This window comes from Hordeum vulgare, chromosome 7H (assembly GCF_904849725.1).
Source record: "Hordeum vulgare subsp. vulgare chromosome 7H, MorexV3_pseudomolecules_assembly, whole genome shotgun sequence".
In the NCBI taxonomy this organism is placed as follows: Eukaryota; Viridiplantae; Streptophyta; class Magnoliopsida; order Poales; family Poaceae; genus Hordeum; species Hordeum vulgare.
The window spans coordinates 143,679,581-143,698,803 of record NC_058524.1 but is presented as its reverse complement, the minus strand read 5'-3'; positions in this window follow the sequence as shown (position 1 = coordinate 143,698,803).

Below are 19,223 nucleotides of genomic sequence, written 5' to 3'. Positions count from 1 at the left end.
CAGCATAAGCGCTTTGTTAACCAACTCGCTAAAAGTCTGGCAATCGCAAACCACCAGCTGGTATTGAAGAGACTGCTACAACCCTTCCATGAAGCGTTCCACCTTAGCGGCCTCAGTGTTAACATCTTCAGGTGCGTACCTTGACAAGAGATTAAACTTCTGCAGGTACTCCTTGACAGTTCCACTGCCCTGCCTTAAGGCTCGGAATTCTCGCTTCTTAATGGTCATCAGTCCAGGCGGAATGTGAGCCGCGCGAAATCCTCCCTTGAACATCTCCCACGTGGCGACTTGTCCTGACCGCATGATGTGGAATCCATCCCACCATGCCCTGGCGGTGCCTCCGAGACAGTGAGAAGCATAAAGGACCTTCTCATGATCATCGGTGCACTTGACCAGCGCAAGGAGGTCTTCAATGGTGTGAATCCAGTCATCGGCGTCTAGGGGTTCAGTCAACTCCGTGAATATAGGGGGCGTAGTCCGCATGAACTCAGAAAGAGTAGAGCGACCACTGCCATACTCATTCCGCGGCTGGTTGTCCACCAGTACTTGGGTCAGCTGCTGGATAGCAGCATTGCTGGCTTGACGCTCCTCTCGAAGAGCTTGAAGGAACTGAGCCATCGTCAAGTTCTCAGGAGGAGGTGGTGGCGGAGGGTCTCTAGGTTGCTCGTGGTGACCTCCAGCGTGAGCTTCCCCTTCGGTTCCCTGCGGCGTCCTGAGGAGCCGGCACCGGGGTTGCCGAAGGTGCTGTTGCGGCTTGCGTTCACCATCCTTTCACAGAAACAGACAGGTCAATATGCCACCTTGCTTGGGAGTACAAGGATCTGCTCCTAGTAAGAGGGGGTCCAATACGTGCATGTGCCAAGTTTTTAAAACCAAAGTTTTTGACAAACCGGAAATTGCATTCATGACAACTAGGTGACGTAGTCACTTACAGACTGTCCAAGGCAATAGGTGACTTACATCAAACACACGTACGCAAATAAAACTGGTACAAGGATACCCTGTACTCGGGTACTCCGATTGCCTACGCTAAGCCTACGCGGCGGACTGCTCGGTTTCAAAGGAGGACTCAACAGGATCCTCGTCTTCATCATCTTCCTCCTTTATAGGAGTGGAAGATAGAATCCGCATGTCTCGGCGTCTCTTGGGCGAGGCGGCGAAGATCTCAGTGTATTCTTCCGCTGTCAAGCGACGACTCTAAAGAGGGACTGCCTAGATGGGTAACACACCACCCCTAGTGGCAACAGCTGTCCTCCCTTCAGGTGCGCTTGCCTTCTTCACTTTGCGGTTCTGCATCTTCTCTGCGTGGAGCAGGCCTTTGACTAGATGCAGCTCTTGGCGAAGCTTGACTGATTCCTTAACCAGGAAGTGTGTCAGGGTGTCTGACGGGAGACTGAAGTAGGTCCGAAACCTCAGTGGCATCCCATCCTCCGTGGCTGGGGTGAGTGTCCAGCTCCCATCCAGTCCTTCCTTTATGAAAGGTAGATGACGAGTGACAGGCTCATTAGCCATCTCAGGGAGGATGCTGCGGAGTTGCACGAGCGCCTCTCGTGCAGCCATCTCTACTGCCATCATCAGCTCTCCCATCTGTGGTCCTTCAAAGAACCAACTAGACGGGGAGTCATTAGCCTTCACTATCACGTCCACGTGATATTCCTTGGTGTCGGCGTTGACCCAATGCTCGTGGTAGAGGAAGATGGGCGTGCGTCGTACGTGGCACTTCTCTAGACAATCCACCAGAAGTAATGGAAAACCAGTCTCCAGAAACGTCTCAGGTACAGCAGCCATCTACAAGGCATAGGAGAGAAGTCAGAAGGTTGTATGTGCTAAGTCTTGTGCAAGGCTGGCGTCCTAACGTTCTCGGTTAACGTCCAAGCTATCTAAGGCTTCCTACAGTCAAGATGGCTCTGATACTAGTTCTGTGGTGACCCCGACTAGCAAGTCGAGTTCGCCGTGCCTAGTGACCCCAAGGGCTAAGCGGTGCCCATGCCATCAAGCCTACACCGACAGGCATTCTGACTTGGAAGCGTCCTAGATCGCAGGTCCGTCTTCGACGGCGTACTCATCGCCAAACTCCGTTCCTTCCATGTCTGGTCAATAACATAACCAGTGGCAAGCCAATGAGTACTTTGAATGTACTCGCAAACAGTCCATGATACGAACAATGAAAGTGAAGTATAACAGTATCATGCATCTTTAGTGTAACTCAACTGGGTGGAATGATCATGTATATGCATCAGGTTAAAGAATTACGTTTGAAGAACAGGTTACAGATATCGACATATCTGACAAGGGTTGAACACACCGTGTTCACCCTGTATGCCAAGTCATCGGACTTGTCATAACCTCAAGGTATTAATGAGGGCTAAACCATCCGGGTTTACCCTATATGCCAAGTCATCGGACTTGATCATATTATTGTGATTAGCATGATTGTAGAAAACACCTTTTTAACACCACACACACACACACACACTTGGTTTATGCGGAAACTCAGGACGTAGTTTAAGCAGCACCACCCAACTGTCCTTGACCGTGGACACGGCTATTCGAATAGTTTACACTCTGCAGAGGTAGTACGCTGGACCCACGAGAAACGGAATACTTCCGTGTCATCCATGACTCGCGGTATATCACATATACCCGAGGTAAGTATCCGATCATCATCTTTCCCCTGACGATACTAGACAAAGAGATCCACTCGATTGGTACCCAGCCCACATGTTGTACGTCTTACGAGCACCGACTCTGGACTTTATCAACCATGCAGGGACCAACGGTGTGCCTGGAACTCATAATAATGGCATAGTCGTCCTACCTGGCACGACCCCATCACGAGAGTGACACCGATCACTCCCGCCACTAGTAATGTGGCTCTTTGCTAGCACCGACCAGAGTAATCAACAAAGCCCCGTCCCATAAAGGGGTATCGTGGTCGTACTGGGTAAGGTTGGGACGGTCGACACATCATAAATCTAATCCATTTCCGAAACCATACTCACACCAAAATCACCGGTGCATCACTTCACCAAAAGTGATCACCAACTCATCATCACCCTCGGGCATTAGTGGCACCCGACGGGGTTTTCGTAAACTCTTTATTTAACTCATCATTATGCTCATGATAAAATGCTCTTATTATGACTTGTCAACATGATAATATCATGACCCTCACGGGGTCAAGCTCAATGCAGTGATTAACTCTACTAGTCAACATGACAGTAGCATAATCCTCGTAGATGGTAGGATCAAGCTCATCATGTTTGTGCTCCGAGGAGCCATGTGAATATCACTACTATAAATGCAAGTGCTTCGAAGAAGCCTTCGGTACCATCACATCAATGATGAACCGGCATCGTGATCACATGCAACGGAAAAATACTTGATATTCTAGCATGCATCATTTTATTTACTTAAGTCATGGCAAAAGGGCATGCTTGCATCATCATTTTATTTACTGAAGTCATGGCAAAAGGGCTTGCTTGCATCATCATTTTATTTACTTAAGTCATGGCAAAAGGGCATGCTTGCCTTGGTCAGCTAGGTATCCGGGGTCTTCGAGGTCTTCCGCTCCGGATCCTCCGTCACTCGGTAACTCTACCGTCGAGAAAGGAATAAATAAATACTAGCTCTCACTAAAACAGATCACAAAGTGCTTTTAAAAATGTTGCAAGGCTTGAATAAATTCAGGTTATTATTTTGAAAAATGTTTCCTATTGTTTTATTAGCTAATCATATTTATTTAAAAGCAAACAGAAGCAAACAAGTGCTTTTTAATACCATTTTATTATACCAAAATAGTTTCTGTTATTGATAAATGTCAACTATAACAGAATCAAATACTACTCATTTTTAGAAAAATACTGGTGGGAGAATTATATTTTTCTATTGGCTAAATCTTTTTATAAAAATCATTTAGTTTGCTGGAATAAAACAAAAGAAAAAGGCCAGGGAAACAAATCCAGCCGGCCCAGCCAGCAGGCCTGGCCACCAGGCGCGCGCGGGCCAGGTTCAAACCTGACCTGCGGGCCCCTGGGGTCAGCGTCAGTGGCTGCGCGCGCTGGCTGCCCCGGGACACCGACAGGTGGGCTCCACCTGTCGGGTCCTTCTCCTACCTCTGGCCAGAGAGGTGGAGATGGACGCCGGCGAGGCTGCCGTTGTCCTCAGGCCTAGCTAGGAACGGAAACGGGTTCCTCGTGCCTCCGCCTACCTGCTCATGGTCGGGACGTCACCGGAGGTGGTCTGGGTCGCCGGCGACGAGGTGCTCGTGGCGGAGGAGTTTCGGGTCCGGGTTGAACTAGGGGCTAGGGTATGGATTTGCTCGGGAGAGTTAGGGGAAACGTTCCTGGTGTCGAGGGGAGTGTAATGGGAGGTCGGGCAGCGCAGGAGCCGACGTGTAGCCGGAGATCGACCGGAGCTCCGAGGCGGAGGGGCCTCGGTCGATCTCGGGCACCGGGGCTCTGCGGGCTCGATTGGGCGGCTAGGGAGTGTCTACTGGTGGTGCTGAAGCTGCTTGGAGGGTGCTGGAGTGCCGGGGGGTCTATTTACAGGCCAACGACGGTGACCCGACTCGGGCACGCCGGTGGCTCACCGGGGCACGCGTGCAAGCACAGTGAGGTGCTGGCCGCGAAACCACGGGTTCGGGACGTGGTTTAGGGCCTCCTGATGCAACGGCTATAGAGGGAAAGGGAGTGGGGACGAACTGCAGCGACCGTGCATGCTCGGCCGCGTCGGGCGCGCACGGGCACGCGTCGCCTGAGCTCTTGCGTGAGCGGGAGAGGGTCCCTGGGGTAGCTGTGCACTGAGGAGCTGTCGGGGAAGGGTTTGGACACTACTCGGGAGGCTGGGACCGGCCGGAGCGTCGGTCCCCTTGCGGTGGCTCTCTGCAGCACGCCCAGAGCGCAGTTTTGGCATGCCACGACATGCTGGCTCGCTCTGGGGCACTAGGGACGTGTCCACCATGTCCTGAGGGTTGCTGGGAGTGTGCCTAGCTGTTTTGTTTTAGTGGGAGCTCGAGCTGGTCAAGGGAGCAAGGAACACTAGTGTAGCGAGCACTGTCCTGCAGCTTAGAAGGGAGTCCTTGTCTCTTGTGCTTGGAATTGGGGAGGGGCTGGTTGACTGGGTGCTCAGGGTGTTCTGGTGCTCTAACCCACCAAGTTTGGAGCCTTGACATTGGGTAAAACAGTGGCTAGGAAGGTTTTTACCTTCTTGTCAGTAGGTGTTCGACAGTGACTTGGGGTGCTTCCACCCCACCACTGTAGATGAAACTTAACAGGTTTGGCCTTGGGGTAAAAACATGGGGTTCTACCAAATATGAGCTCCATTGGACAAGTTTGGCTTTGCAAACTTGAAAAAGTCTCAAAGTGACCAGTACTGTCCCTTACAAAGGAAGTGTGGTCAAACAGAGTCTCACAAATCCCATTTTTGGTGTGGAGTCCTTATTTGGGGTGTCAAACACTTCTGCAAAGTTTCAGCTCCATTGGAGAAACTTTGCAATGTAGAGTTGTTCCAACTCTACTCTGGACAGAGAGGGTTTTGGGCTCTCTAAGTGCACTTTCCCACCTTGGATCAAGGTGAGATTTTAGGTGAGCACCTAATATGGTTTGGGAGGGCTCCTGTAATTTAATGGGAATTTATTGAGATACTTTCCTTTGGAAACATCTCAAAAAGCCAAAACAGACAGAAATGGTTTTCAGGATTTTACTCAAATAATATTAATATAAAATAGGGTTGAAAATCTAATGTATGGAAAATATATGTCCTTCTGAGCTTCCATGAATTTACTCAGAATTATCTAAGGCAGGAAGGTAATTTTCCTTGTGGAAATATCATTACTGGCCTTAGAAATAGACATAGATATAAAATAGAAAAATAACATTTTAAATCACCTAATAGTGTTTTTAATGCATGAAAATGACAATAGGATCAGATCACCAACTTTAGTTGGAAGTGACACTTGGCTTCATGAGCTAGTAGTGTATCCCAACATGATGAAGATGATCTTGATGCAATAGAAAAAAGGGTTTTTGGATGAGAGCAAAATAATAGGTTTTTCATGGGTTTGAGTCATCACACAAGCAAGCATATACTCAAACAAGGGTTGACATTGCACTCACAACATTATTTGAAAAAGTTTTAACAAGCTCTGATTTTTGCAACACAGAAAACTGGGAATGAAAAACAGGGTGTGACAAGTTCCTTTTGCAATTTAGCGCAGTCATCATTGTATGACTCCTCAAGAGCCAAACGAAGAGTGCGCTCCTTTTCTAGTGCAATAGATAGTTCAGCAATCTCATCAGCATAGTCACGACTATGTCCTTGCAGCTCGGAGATAGTCTCCTCATGAGACTCAATGAGGTCATTAGCCTCACCCAGTTGTTCCAAAAGAGCGACAAAGTGCTTCTTGGGTTCTCCTTTGATCGTACACAGAAATTTGTCAAGATCATGCTCATTAAGTTCCACAACATCACTATCATCAACACAATTCAACAATGAAGGAGCAGTAGTGATGTTGGTTTTTATGATGGGTGTTACCTGATCGATACTTTTGGCCATGAGGCACTTGGCGATGTGGTTATCGTTGGGGGCGTTGAACAGAGACACATTCTTGGGAGAAGGGGTGGCAATGGCGACAGTCGCAGTTGCCACCATATCGTCATCGTCATCATCATCGGAGGGGTACTCTTCAAGTGCCACCATACCCTTTGGGTGGGGTTTCTTCACAAAGTTGTTCTTGTTTGGGAATGACTTGGTTTTGTCTTTGCGAATGAGCTTGCCCCCATTGTCTTCCCTCTTCTCATAGGGACATTCTGCCACGAAGTGACTCACATTACCGCAGTTATAGCATGCCCTCACTCGTTGCTTGGATTTGAACCCACTTGAGTTGTTCTTGGTGAAGTTGGGTCTTGAGTTCCTCTTGTTGCCCCAGAATTGCCTTGACGCAAGAACCATGTGCTCGTGATAAGCATACTTAGTGTCTTCAGGGCAGCTCTCCTCTTCCTCATCCTCTTCTTCTTCTTCAGAAGCAGCCTTTGCCTTTAAAGCAAGGTTGGGTGAAGTTGTCTTTGACCGAACGCGAGAAAGTGCATTGTCAGCGGTCTCGTTCATGATTGACATTGCAATGAATTCATCCAACACCTCACTGGAAGACAAGGAGTGGAAATCTGGTCGTTGATGAATGACTGATGACATGGCTTTGTTTAAAGGCATGATGGCCTTGAGAAACTTGCACTTGATCCATGTGTCATCCACATCCTTTCTCCCATGATCCTTGAGAGCAACAACAATAGCAGTCACCCTTCGATAGAGATCACGAGGGTCCTCATCTTCCTTCATCACAAGCTCATCGGCCTTATCAAGTACCACTTCATAGTTGGACCGTTGAATGCTTGAGCTTCCCTTGTACAGCACCATAATGTGCTCCCAACAGTCCTTAGCCAGAGTGAAGGGGCGCAAGTGAGGAAGATCTTCAGGACGTACTACGGACTGTAGAATAAACAATGTGGAGTGATTATATTGATTGTCCGCTTCTTCTCTTGGAGTGAGGTTGCTTGGGTCATGAGGATAGTAGCCTTGCTCGATGATTCTCCATAAATTTGTTGAGCTGTGATTCAAATGAGACTTAATAGAAAATACCCAGTTAGCAAAATCACCCTTAACAAGCTTAGGAGGAGGACCAGCAGGGTTAAGACGCGGTGTGGGAATAGGTCATCCATAGACCATGGGAGGTGGAACTAAGGCATAGGTTCCAGTCCCATCATTTTAGAGAGGGGAAGAAGGTCGCATACCGTTAGCCACTTCCTTAGAGGAATTGGCCTCCGAAACTGTGTTGGCGAGTTTAACCACCAACGCCAGTTCGGGTGAACCTTTAATTCCCTCAATTAAGTCTTTAAGCATGGTTTTGACTTTGTTCGTCAAGGACGTCTTGAGGGCGGCCATAGCCATATCCAAGTCGTCCCTTGTGACCGAAGTCAAGGCCATGGCCTCGGGTTGCCCATGGAGAACTCCCTCATCATCTTCCATACTCTTCGGGTGGTGAAACCCTTAATGAAGAGACATGGCTCTGATACCAATTGAAAGGATCGATATGGTTGACTAGAGGGGGTGAATAGGCAACGACCACTTTTTAATTAATCTTAACAAGTTCGGGTTAGCAACATAAAGGTTCTCTAAAATGACAACAAGGTGGTGAACCTATATGATGCTACCAACTATAAACACTAAGACAAGTAAGAGATAGTCAACAACAAAAGCATACACAATGTAAAGATTAGAGATAACCGCAAGTGGAACCAATGAAGACGAGGATGTGTTACCGAAGTTCCTTCCCTTTGACACGAAGTACGTCTTCGTTGGAGCGGTGTAGAGGCACAATGCTCCCCAATAAGACACTAGGGCTACCGTATTCTCCTCACGCCTGTTGGGTAACGTAGCATAAATTCAAAAAAATTCCTACGCATATTTAGATCTTCCTATGGAGAGACCAGCTACGAGATATGGGTGAGTGCATCTTCATACCTTCGAAGATCGCCAAGCGGGAGCGTTGCTGGAACGCGGTTGATGGAGTCATACTCGCGGCGATTCAGATCACGGTGTGATTCCGATCTAGTGCCAAACCATGGCACCTCCGCGTTCAACACACATGCAACCCGGTGACGTCTCCCGCACCTTGATCCAGCGAGGAGGGAGAGGTTGGGGAAGATCTCCGGCAGCACGACGGCGTGGTGTCGATGGAGAGATGAGGTCTCCCGGCAGGGCTTCGCCAAGAACCGTGGGAGGAGGACGAAGGAGGGGAGCAGGGCTGCGCCGAAGGAGAGAGGAAACGGTGTGTAAAACAGCCCCAAACCCCTCTCTATTTATGGGAGGAGGGGAGGGGGTGCCACCCCTAGGGTTTCCCCCCTAGGTGGTGCGGCAGCCCCCCCACATGGGAGGTGCGGCGGCCAGGGCAGGGGGAGGGGGTGGCGCACCCCTAGGTTGGCCTTAGGCCCACTAGCGCCTAGGGTTCCCCCCCCCCTCTCCACCTCCTGCGGTATGGGCCCATTTGTGGGAGGCGCACCAGCCCACTTTTGGGCTGGTTTCCCTCCACCTTTTGGCCCATGCTACCTCTTGGGCCTGGTGGCCCCTCCCGGTGGACCCGCGGGACCATTTCCGGTGGTCCCGGTACGCTACCGGTGACGCCCGAAACATTTCCGGTGTCCAAAACCATCCATCCTATATGTTAATCTTTACCTCCGGAGCATCCCGAAGCTCCACGTGACATCCAGGATCTCATCCGGGACTCCGAACAACTTTCGGTAACCTCATATGACATTTCCCTATAACCCTAGCGTCATTGAACCTTAAGTGTGTAGACCCTACAGGTTCGGGAAACATGCAGACATGACCGAGACGCTCTCCGGCCAATAACCATCAGCGGGATCTGGATACCCATGGTGGCTCCCACATGTTCCACGATATACCTATACCTATACCTTGTCTGTCGGTATAGAACTTGCCCGAGATTCGATCGTCGGTATACCTATACCTTGTTCAATCTCGTTACCGGTAAGTCTATTTACTCGTTCCGTAGCACGTCATCCTATGACTGACTCCTTAGTCACATTGAGCTCATGATGATGTTCTACCGAGTGGGCCTAGAGATACCTCTCCGTCACACGGAGTGACAAATCCGGACCTCGATTCGTGCCAACCCAACAGACACTTTCAGAGGTACCTGTAGTGCACCTTTATAGTCACCCAGTTACGTTGTGACGTTTGATACACCCAAAGCACTCCTATGGTATCCGGGAGTTGCACAATCTCACGGTCGAAGGAAAAGACACTTGACATTAGAAAAGCTTTAGCATACGAACAACACGATCTAGTGCTATGCTTAGGATTGAGTCTTGTCCATCACATCATTCTCCCAATGATGTGATCCCGTTATCAATGACATCTAATGCCCATGATCAGGAAACCATGATCATCTATTGATCAACGAGCTAGCCAACTAGAGGCTTGCTAGGGACACATTGTGATATATTTATTCACACATGTATTATTGTTTCCTCTTAATACAATTATAGCATGAACAATAGACGATTATCATGAACAAGGAAATATGACAATAAACATTTTATTATTGCTTCTAGGGCATATTTCCAACAGTCTCCCACTTGCACTAGAGTCAATAATCTAGTTACATTGTGATGTATCGAACACCTATAGCATTATGGTGTTGATCATGTTTTGCTCGAGGAAGAGGTTTAGTCAATGGTTTTGCAACATTCAGATCCGTGTGTACTTTACAAATATCTATTACTCCACTCTGGACATGGTCCTGGATGGAGTTGTAGCGGCGTTTGATGTGCTTGGTCTTCCGGTGAAACCTGGGCTCCTTGGCTATGGCAATGGCCCCAGTATATCACAGAAGAGTGTCATTGGACCCGGCGAGCTTGGAACCACTCCAAGGTCGGTGATGAGCTCCTTCATCCAAATTCCTTCATGAGCCGCTTCTGAAGCAGCTATGTACTCCGCTTCACATGTAGATGCTACCACGACTTCTTGATTGCTGCTGCACCAGCTCACTGCCCCACCATTCAAAACATACACGTATCCGGTCTGTGACTTAGAGTCATACGGATCTGTATCGAAGCTAGCATCGACGTAACCCTTTACGACGAGCTCTTCGTCACCTCCATAAACGAGAAACATCTCCTTAGTCCTCTTCAGGTACTTAAGGATATTCTTGACCATTGTCCAGTGTTCCATACCGGGATCATTTTGGTACCTCCCTACCAAACTTATGGCAAGGTTTATATCAGGTATGGTACACAGCATGGCATACATTAGAGAGCCTACGACTGAAGCGTAGGGGACAGTACTCATCTTCTCTCTATCTGCTGCCGTGGTCGGTGACTGAGTCTTACTCAATCTCATACCTTGCAAAACTGGCAAGAACCCCTTCTTTGAGTTTTCCATATTGAACTTCTTCAATATCTTGTCAAGGTATGCACTTTGCAAAAGACCTATGAGGCGTCTCGATCTATCTCTATAGATCTTGATGCCTAATATGTATGCAGCTTCTCCAAGGTCCTTCATTGAAAAACTTTTGTTCAAATAGGCCTTTATGTTCTCCAACATCTCTATATTATTCCCCATCAATAATATGTCATCCACATACAGTACGAGGAAACCTACAGAGCTCCCACTCACTTTCTTGTACAGACAGGCTTCTCCATAAACCCGTATGAACCCAAACGCTTTAATCACCTCATTAAAGTGAATGTTCCAACTCCGAGATGCTTGCACCAGCCCATAGATGGAGCGCTCGAACTCGCACACTTTGTTAGCACCCTTAGGTTCGACGAAACCTTTTGGTTGCATCATATACAACTCTTCCTTAAGATTCCCATTAAGGAACGTTGTTTTGACGTCCATTTGTCAAATTTCATAATCATAAAAGGCGGCAATTGCTAACATGATTCGGACTAATTTCTGCTTCGCTACCGGAGAGAAAGTCTCTTCATAGTCAACTCCTTGAATTTATTGAAAACCCTTTGCGACAAGTCGAGCTTTATAAATGGTCACATTACCGTTTGCATCAATCTTCTTCTTGAAGATCCATTTATTTTCTATGGCTCGCCGATCATCGGGCAAGTCCACCAAAGTCCATACTTTGTTCTCATACATGGATCCTATCTCGGATTTCATACCCTCAAGCCATTTGTTGGAATCCGGGCCCTTCATTACTTCTTCATAGTTTGAAGGTTCACCGTTGTCTAAAAACATGATTTCCATCACAGGGTTGCCGTACCACTCTGGTGTGGAGGGTGCCCTTGTGGACATTTCAGTAGTAACTTGATCCGAAGCTTCATGATCATTATCATTAACTTCCTCTTCAGTTGGTGTAGGTGCCACAGGAACAATTTCCCGCGCTGCGCTACTTTCCGGTTCAAGAGGGGTGTAATTACCTCATCAAGTTCTACTTTCCTCCCACTTACTTCTTTCGAGAGAAACTCTTTCTCTAGAAAGGAACTGTTCTTGGCAAGAAAGGTTTTACCTTCGGATCTAAGATAGAAGGTATACCCAATAGTTCCCTTAGGGTATCCTATGAATACGCATTTCTCTGCTTTGGGTTCGAGCTTCTCTAGTTGAAGTTTCTTCACATAAGCATCGCAGCCCCAAACTCTAAGAAACGACAACTTAGGTTTCTTGCTAAACCATAGTTCATACGGTGTCGTCTCAACAGATTTAGACGGTGCCCTATTTAAAGTGAATGCTGCAGTTTCTAATGCGTATCCCCAAAATGATAGCGGTAAGTCGGTAAGAGACATCATAGATCGTACCATATCTAATAAAGTGTGATTACGACGTTCAGACACTCCGTTGCGTTGCGGTGTCCTAGGCGGCATTAGTTGTGAAACGATTCCACACTTCCTTAGGTGTGTGCCAAACTCGTGACTCAAATATTCTCCTCCACGATCAGATCGTAGACACTTAATTTTTCTGTCACGTTGATTCTCAACCTCACTCTGAAATTCCTTGAAATTTTCAAACGTCTCAGATTTGTGCTTCATCAAGTAGATATACCCATACCTACTCAAATCATCGGTGAGAGTGAGAACATAACGGTAGCCACCGTGAGCTTCAACGTTCATTGGACCACACACATCACTATGTATTATTTCCAATAAGTCGGTCGCTCTCTCCATTATTCCTGAGAATGGAGTCTTAGTCATCTTGCCCATGAGGCACGGTTCGCATGTGTTAAATGATTCAAAGTCAAGAGACTCTAATAGTACATCAGTATGGAGCTTCTTCATGTGCTTAACACCGATATGACCAAGGCGGCAGTGCCACAAGTATGTGGGACTATCATTATCAACTTTACATCTTTTGGTACTCACACTATGAATATGTGTAACATCACGATCGAGATCCATCAAGAATAAACCATTCACCAGCGGAGCATGACCATAAAACATATCACTCATATTAATAGAACAACCATTATTCTCTGACTTAAATGAGTAGCCGACTCGCATTAAGCAAGACCCTGATACAATATTAATGCTCAAAGCTGGTACTAAATAATAATTATTAAGGTTTAAAACTAATCCTGACGGTAGATGTAGAGGTAGCGTGCCGACGGCGATCACATCGACCTTGGAGCCATTCCCGATACGCATCGTCACCTCGTCCTTGGCCAGTCTCCGCTTATTCCGCAGTTCCTGCTTTGAGTTGCAAATGTGAGCAACAACACCGGTATCAAATACCCAGGAGCTACTACGAGCGCTGGTAAGGTAAACATCAATAACATGTATATCACATATACCTTTAACGTTGCCGGCCTTCTTGTCCGCTAAGTACTTGGGGCAGTTCTGCTTCAAGTGACCTTTTCCCTTGCAATAGAAGCACTCGGTCTCAGGCTTGGGTCCATTCTTTTTCTTCTTCCCGGCATCTGGTTTACCGGGCGCGGCAACGGCTTTGCCGTCTTTCTTGAAGTTCTTCTTACCCTTGCCCTTCTTGAAACTGGTGGTCTTGTTGACCATCAACACTTGATGCTCTTTCTTGATTTCTACTTCTACAGATTTGAGCATCGAGTACAACTCGGGAATGGTCTTCTCCATCCCTTGCATGTTGTAGTTCACCACAAAACCTTTGTAGCTTGGTGGGAGAGACTGGAGGATTCTGTCAATTATAGCATCATCCGCAAGTTCGACTCCAAGTGAAGTCAGACGACCGTGTAACCCAGACATTTTGAGTATGTGCTCACTGACAGAACTGTTCACCTCCATCTTACAGCTAAAGAACTTGTCGGAGACTTCATATCTCTCGACATGGGCATGAGCTCGAAAAACCAGTTTCAGCTCTTGGAACATCTCATATGCACCGTGTTGCTCAAAACACCTTTGGAGCCCCGTTTCCAAACTTTATAACATGCCACACCTAACCAGAGAGTAGTCATCACTCCACGTTTGCCAGACGTTCAGAATTTCCTGGGCTGCTGCGGGAGCGGGAGGGTCACCTAACGGCGTATCAAGGACATAAGCCTTTTAGCTGCTTCAAGGATGAGCTTCAAGTTGCGGACCCAGTCCGCATAGTTGCTACCATCATCTTTCAGCTTGTTTTTCTCTAGGAATGCGTTGAAATTGAGGTTGACGTTGGCCATCTACAATATTTATAAAGACAACTTTTAGACTAAGTTCATGACAATTAAGTTCATTTAATCAAATTAGGTATGAACTCCCACTTAAATCGACATCCCTCCAGTCATCTAAGTGATACATGATCCATGTTGACTAACCCGTGTCCGATCATCACGTGAGATGGACTAGTCATCATGGTGAGCAACTTCATGTTGATCGTATTCAACCATACGACTCATGTTCGACCTTTCGGTCTCTTGTAATCGAGGTCATGTCTGTACATGCTAAGCTCATCGAGTCAACCTAGGTGTTTCGCGTGTGTAAATGTGGCTTACACCCGTTGTATGCGAACGTTAGAATCTATCACACCCGATCATCACATGGTGCTTCGAGACAACGATCCTTCGCAACGGTGCACACTTAGGGAATACGTTCTCGAAATTTTTAAGAGGGATCATCGTATTATGCTACCGTCGTTCTAAGCAATAAGATGAAAAACATGATACACATCACAATGCAATCATATAGTGACATGATATGGCCATTATCATCTTTGCTCTTTCGATCTCCATCTTCAGGCATTGCATGATCATCATTGTCACCGGCGTGACACCATGATCTCCATCATCATGATCTCCATCATCGTGTCTCCGTGAAGTCGTCATGCCAACTACTACTATCGCTACTACTATAGCTAACCGTTAGCAATGAAGTAAAAGTAGTAAGCACATGGCGTTGCATCTCATACAATAAATTAAGACAACTCCTATGGCTCCTGCCGGTTGTCATACTCATCGACATGTAAGTCATGAAACCTATTACAATAACATGATCATCTCATACATCATACATACAACATCACAACTTTGGCCATATTACATCACATGTCAAACCTTGCACAAACAAGTTAGACGTCCTCTATTTGTTGTTGCAAGTTTTACGTGGCTGATTTGGGTTTCTAGCAAGAACGCCTTCTTACCTACGTGACAGCCACAACGATGATATGCCAAAGCTATTTACCCTTCATAAGGACCCTTTTCATCAAATCCAATCCGACTAGAGTGGGAGAGACAAACACCCGCTAGCCACCTTTATGCATAGTGTGCATGTCGTCGGTGGAACCAGTCTCACGTAATTGTACGTGTAAGGTCGGTCCGGGCTGCTTCATCCCACAATGCCGCCGGAAAAGAATAAGACTAGTAGCGGCAAGCAATTGACAAATCATCGCCCACAACCTTTTGTGTTCTACTCGTGCATAGAATCTACGCATAGAAAACCTGGCTCTGATACCACTGTTGGGTAACGTAGCATAAATTCAAAAAAATTCCTACGCATAAACAGATCTTCCTATGGAGAGACCAGCAACGAGAGAGGGGTGAGTGCATCTTCATACCTTTGAAGATCGCTAAGCAAAAGCGTTGCTGGAACGCGGTTAATGGAGTCGTACTCACGACGATTCAGATCGTGGTGTGATTCCGATCTAGTGCCGAACCACGGCACCTCCGTGTTCAACACACGTGCAGCCCAGTGACGTCTCCCGCACCTTGATCCAACAAGGAGGAGGGACAGTTTGGAGAAGATCTCCGGCAGCACGACGGCGTGGTGTCCATAGAGAGACGAGGTCTCCCAGCAGAGCTTCGCCAAGCACCGTGGGAGGAGGAGGAAGGAGGGGAGCAGGGCTGCGCCGAAGGAGAGAGGAAACAGTGTGCAAAACAGCCCCAAACCCCTCTCTATTTATGGGAGGAGGGGAGGGGGTTTCACCCCTAGGGTTTCCCCCCTAGGTGGTGTGGCAGCCCCCCCTCAGATGGGAGGTGCGGCGGCCAGGGCAAGGGGAGGGGGTGGCGCACCCCTAGGTGGGCCTTAGGCCCTCCAGCGCCTAGGGTTCCCCCCTATCCACCTCGTGCGCTATGGGCCCCTTTGTGGGAGGCGCACCATCCCACTTTTGGGTTGGTTTCCCTCCACCTTTTGGCCCATGCTACCTCTTGGGCCTGGTGGCCCCTCCCGGTGGACCCCCGGGACCATTTCCGGTGGTTCCGGTACGCTACCGGTGAAGCCCGAAACATTTCCGGTGTCCAAAACCATCCATACTATATATCAATCTTTACCTTCGGACCATTCCGGAGCTCCTCGTGACGTCCAGGATCTCATCCGGAACTCCGAACAACTTTTGGTAACCTCGTATAACATTTCCCTATAACCCTAGTGTCATCGAACCTTAAGTGTGTAGACCCTACGGGTTCGGGAAACATGCACACATGACCGAGACGCTCTCCGGCCAATAACCATGAGCAGGATCTGGATACCCATGGTGGCTCCCACATGTTCCACGATGATCTCATCGGATGAACCACGATGTCAAGGATTCAATCAATCCCGTATACAATTCCCTTTGTTTGTCGGTATAGAACTTGCCCAAGATTCGATCGTCGGTATACCTATACCTTGTTCAATCTCGTTACCGGTAAGTCTCTTTACTCGTTTCGTAGCACGTCATCCTATGACTAAGTCCTTAGTCACATTGAGCTCATGATGATGTTCTACCGAGTGGGCCCAGAGATACCTCTCCGTCACACGGAGTGACAAATCCCGATCTTGATTCGTGCCAACCCAACAGACACTTTCAAAGGTATCCGTAGTGCACCATTATATTCACCCACTTACGTTGTGACGTTTGATACACCCAAAACACTCCTACGGTGTCCGGGAGTTGCACAATCTCACGGTCGAAGGAAAAGACACTTGACATTAGAAAAGCTTTAGCATACGAACAACACGATCTAGTGCTATGCTTAGGATTGGGTCTTGTCCATCACATCATTCTCCTAATGATGTGATCCCGTTATTAGTGAAATCTAATGCCCATGATCAGGAAACCATGATCACCTATTGATCAACGAGCTAGCCAACTAGAGGCTTGCTAGGGACACATTGTGATCTATTTATTCACACATGTATTATTGTTTCCTGTTAATACAATTATGGCATGAACAATAGACGATTATCATGAACAAGGAAATATGATAATAACCATTCTATTATAGCCTCTAGGGCATATTTCCAACAACGCCCTCACACAATGCAAGGTGTCGTGATTCCGCTATAGGTGCCCTTGAAGGCGGCGACCGAACCTTTACAAACAAGGTTGGGGCAAGCTCCACACAAAGCTTGGAGGCTCCCGACAAGACCACGGAGCTTCACCCCAATGGAATGTGGCTCCGAGGTGACCTCAACCGTCTAGGGTTCTCAAACACCCAAGAGTAACAAGATCCGCCAGGGATTAGTGGGGGGAATCATTTTTCTCTTGGTGGAAGTGTAGATCTAGGCCTTCTCAACCAATCCCTAGGAAATCAACAAGTTTGATTGGCTAGGGAGAGAGATCGGGCACTTTTGAGCTTAGGGAGCAACAATGGAGCTTAGGAGGGTCAAAGGTAGGGTTCTTGAGCAAGAAGAACCCTTTATATAGTGGGGGGGGAATCCAACCGTTTTCCCACTCACAGCACGAGCCCAGTGGTACTACCGCTGGCTGCAGCAGTACTACCGCTCGCACTCCAGCGTTACTACCGCTGGCTGCAGCGGTACTACCGCTGCGCCCATGGTAGCGCAAAGACACTACCGGGCCAACCACCGCCAAGAAAGTCTTCGCAAAAAGTCCGACGAAGTACAGCCGCAAGGATGGCGGTACTGAAGTCCTGGAGCGGTACTACCGCTGACCAGGGGCGGTACTACCGCTAGGCCAGTGGTACTACCGCCAGCTCTCTAGCTCTAGCGGTACTACCGCTAGGGCCAGCGGTACTACCGCTAAGAGACCTTTTTACAAGATGAGAGAAACCAGAGATGGGAACAGCTCCAAAGTTGCAGGGAAAGGGGATGGAGATAAAGTGTGTGCGTGCAAGATTGATTCCACCCAAACCTTTCCAATACGGATCCCCTCTTAATAGTACGGCGTTCCTACAACTCAAATACCACCAAAGAGAATCGTAGAGGACACCGTGCTTCTGTTCCACGGAGGGTGCCGAATCGTCTTGTGCCTTTGTCATGTATTATCTGAAAGCTTAATGCACACGATTAGTCCTTTAAGGTACTGTCATCAATCACCAAAATTACTTAGGCATAAATATGCCCTAACAGCAAGGCCGTGAGAAGGAGATGCATCAAATCAAACACATTGCGGGTGATAAGTGATACTTACTATAATGCATCTTTGGCGGAAAAAAGCTTGCATTGCTTTCCCGAGTATGGCATTCTCCGGGCGTGTTTGCGGACCTCCCCAAGAGTGTTGCAGAAGCTTCAAGTCACTATGCATCCCAAGGAGGAGATGTCGAGCTGAGGTTGTTCTGGGAGCAGTTCCAAGCCCCTGACCAGCCCCTCCTCGTCTCCGATCAGCTGAAACAACCGACGGAACTACATCGGATGGTGCAGCCAGCCATGAAGGATCTCTGCATCAGGCTATGGCCTACAGAGCCGCTGCCCAGCAGCTACATCGGTCTCATGCAAAAACTAATCGCTGTTGCGCCCCGAATTGACGTCCTCAAGTGCTTTTTCTCTATTGTGTGATGTCTCTATTAAGGGAGCTCGGATGGCATTCACGAGGACCATGGTGCACTGGACGAAGTTGAAGCCCATCGAGATGGCCACCGCACCTCTGTCGCATGGAAAGGAGCATAGGCGCTCCGAGCTATATTCCCCAAATGTAATGGAGGGTGCTCGGGCGATAGAAACCGAGTGCTCCAAGGATGTAATCTTTGAATAAAAATGAGATCTTGTATTAACGGTTGAACCTTTATGCAATACAATGCTTTTTGCTCTACATGGTATACCATATCTTACTTTGTTTAATTTTTACTCCTGCGCGGTCGTTTTAACTTGAAAGTTTCCAGTCGTCGGCTTTAACCCCCTGGTAGACGCTATCAAGGTGTTTCCGGCTTCCATATTGTTACCCTTAGCCAACGTCTTGGTGCCGGAGGAGGCAGTGCGGAAGGAAATAAGGCAATCATACTAGCGGCTTTGATGCTTTCACTTAATCATAGAAGCTTGACTATAGGGACTGATGTGAAGCATTTGCACCCGAAGTTTTAAAGAAAATACATCCACTGC